The sequence below is a fragment of the Hordeum vulgare genome, chromosome 1H (assembly GCF_904849725.1).
Source record: "Hordeum vulgare subsp. vulgare chromosome 1H, MorexV3_pseudomolecules_assembly, whole genome shotgun sequence".
Taxonomy (NCBI): domain Eukaryota; kingdom Viridiplantae; phylum Streptophyta; class Magnoliopsida; order Poales; family Poaceae; genus Hordeum; species Hordeum vulgare.
The window spans coordinates 481,820,755-481,824,269 of NC_058518.1; positions in this window are offsets into that span (position 1 = coordinate 481,820,755).

A 3,515-nucleotide genomic window follows, 5' to 3' on the forward strand; every position below is an offset into this window, starting at 1 on the left:
AATCATTATATATTCTCCGGAAAGGTCTAATCCTCGTATCACGCAGATTTCCTCTATTTTCGTTTCGAGCCTGTTTGTTGCCGCAGATTTAGAGCAAGATGTCGTCTCAGGAATCTGTGGGGGAGAACAATATTCCTCAAGTCTATGGAGAAGTATATGCTGATCTGAAAAGGTTGGAAGCCATGGAGGCCAGGGAATGGCTACCTAAAGAAACCAAGGGAAAAACTAAGGAGAAGAGTCAGGCATGGGACGAAGTGCAATCTGTGCTCAACAAGGAAGAAGTTGAAGAAGTGGATTTCCTCCAACCCTACCTACACCTATTGTCTCCATCCTTGATTGAACTCTTTAGGATTTGTGAAACAACTCGTGCTCGCAATACTTATCTCACTCGTGAAGTTGTTTTGCTGGAGAAACATATCACAGATCTCCAAGGTATAAATCAAAGATTAATGACCCTTTTGGAATCAAATATTGCAACAATTCCACCACCATCACCTCCAAAGGAAGACAACTAAGCATGGGTATGGGCAATCCCCTTGGCTTGTGCCAAGCTTGGGGGAGTTGCCCCGGTATCGTATCACCGTCATATCTTTTGCCTTTACCTTTGTTTTAGCTTGTTCCTTTTCAGTTTTCTCTTTCTCTAGGAGAATAAAAGTCTTAGTGTTTTAGTCTTGAGTTTTGCTTTGTGTCACCCCCGATGTATTCAAGCTCGTGAGCTTTATAATAAAGAGTGTCTTAGTTGAAGGGCTTTGCCTCTTGCCATGATCAAAAGATTGAGAAAGAACAAAAGCATGAAAGATCATGTAGTGATCTTATGGGAAGTGATGGCTTCACATATAAAAGTATGATGATTGAAAATTGTTGAGGGTAGACAAATGTAGACCTTGGTCATTGTTGCAATTAATAGGAAGTGATAAAGAAGGAGAGTTTCACATATAAATATATCATCCTTGACACCATCTATGATTGTGAACACTCACTAAACTATTACATGCCTAGAAGTAGATGTTGGACAAGGACAGGGCCGGGACGACAAAATTCGAGACCCTGTGTCAAACTCTAAAATTGGGCCTATCTAACTGAAATAAAGCATATAAAAAGGCTGAAAATTTTGAACTGTAATTTTTTTATATGCCAAACTCAACAATTGTACCTATCCACAACTCCTTGCTGGATTGTGTTGAATCGTCTACTCTTTGTTTTTTTCCTTTTAGTAATCCGATTCATACTTTTGTAGGTGAATTGGATGTTGAAACACTAGATTTCTAAAGCAGTCGATGCACATCTGTACGAAGATGAAAAAAAACAAAACAAGCAAACAATTTGGCAGAAAAAATAATTGCTAGGTGGACTATGGATTGTGGAACTCACGTTGGATCATGGCCATGTGCTTGTGGTGATGGCTGATGGATGTCGACATTGAATGGTCGAGGTTGGTGCATGGTAGGATTTGGATTGTACAATCAGATTACCTTATTTCTACTTGGAGCCTGGAGGAAAAAGAGGAACAGGGTCCGCGTAAACTTCGTACCAATACGAACAGGCATGGCGCTGGAGTATTTTTAGTAAAAGAGGAACAGACTTCGCATGAATCTCATCCACGAGACCACGCCATGCAACACATCCACGCGTTGGATGCTGCATACGGGCCTCGTCGCTCGCATGACACAGATATGACAGCTGCGGGCTGCAGCCTGCAGGAAGATGGGAAAAACATGCCTCTAGCTGGCTGGCTACGATGTGCTAGGCATAATTCGGGGCCCCTAGAAATTGGGGGCCATGTGCCATCGGCACATGCTGCACACCCATCGGCTCGGGCTTGGACAAGGAAGACAACATAATGAATTGTGTTTGCTTGGTTCCGAACAATGTTATATGATTAGAGATCCCTTAGCATGTGACGATTGCTTCCACCTCTTATTAGCCAAAACTCACGCACCAAGTAGAGATACTACTTGTGCATCCACACACCTTCAACCCAGTTTTGCCATGAGAGTCCACCATACCTACCTATGGATTGAATAAGATCCCTCAAGTAAGTTGTCATCGGTGCAAGCAATAAAAATTGCTCCCTAATATGTATGATCTATTAGTGTGTGGAAAATAAGCTTTGTACGAACCTGTGATGAGGAAGACATAAAAGTGACAGACTGTATAATAAAGTTCTTTATCACAGGAGGCAATATAAAGTGACGGTCCTCCGCACTAAGAGGACACGCATCCAAACCTCAAAAGCGCATGAAAACCACTGCTTCCCTCTGCGAAGGGCCTATCTTGTACCTTTACCTTTTTGCCCTTGAAAGAGTCATGGTGATCTTCACCAATTCCTTGTTTCGCCTTTATCTTGGCTAACGCCATATGCTAGGGAAAGATCTATATTCATAGGTCAACTTGGAGGTCAGTATTCATGAATTATTATTGTTGACATTACCCTTAAGGTAAGCAGTTGGGAGGCAAAACTATAAGCCCCTATCTTTCTCTGTGTCCGGGTGAAACTTTGATCTCATGAGTACCACGTGAGTTGTAGCAATTGTAGAGAACAAAAAGATGATTGAGTATGTGGATTTGCTTTACAAGCTCTTATTAGACTCTTTCTGATGTTGTGATAAATTGCAATTGCTTCAATGACTAAAGGCTATTGGTTGTTACTTCTCGGTAAGGTTCTGTCACGCCCAAGATGCGACCCTATCCTCAATTTGGCACGAAGGCCTCGTCAGGGATAGAAGCGCATCTCGTCGTGTCGCAAGAATGGATATTGTTACAAGTACATGTACTGAAAGGATGAGATATATATTTAGAATTGGCTTACACTCGCCACAAGCTACATCAGAGTCACATCAGTACATTACATAAACATCAAGAGTAAGAGTAGGGTCCAACTACAGACAAAAACAAACGAGAAAAGGATAACGACGTCCATCCTTGCTATCCCAGGCTGCCAGCCTGGAACCCATCCTAGATCGATGAAGAAGAAGAAGAAGCAACTCCAAATGAACAATCAACGCGCTCGCGTCAAGTAACCTTTACCTGTACCTGCAACTGGTGTTGTAGTAATCTCTGAGCCACAAGGGACTCAGCAATCTCATTTCCAAAGGTATCAAGACTAGCAAAGCTTAATGGGTGAGGCATGGTTAAGTGGTGAGGTTGGAGCAGCGGCTAAGCATATATTTGGTGGCTAACTTACGAGTACAAGAATTAAGAGGGGGAAGATCTACGCATCTCAGACGTGAACTACGGTTGATCAAATAAATGATCTTGAACACCTACCTACGTCAGACATAACCCCACCGTGTCCTCGATCGGAGAAGGAACTCACGAAAGAGACAGTCACGGTTACGCACACAGTTAGCATATTTTATTTAATTAACTTCAAGTTATCTAGAACCAGTGCTAAACAAAGCTTCCACGTTGCCACATAACCGCGGGCACGGCTTTCCGAAAGATTTAACCCTGCAGGGGTGCTCCAACTAGTCCATCACAAATTACCACAAGCCGCATAGAAATCCTCAATCACG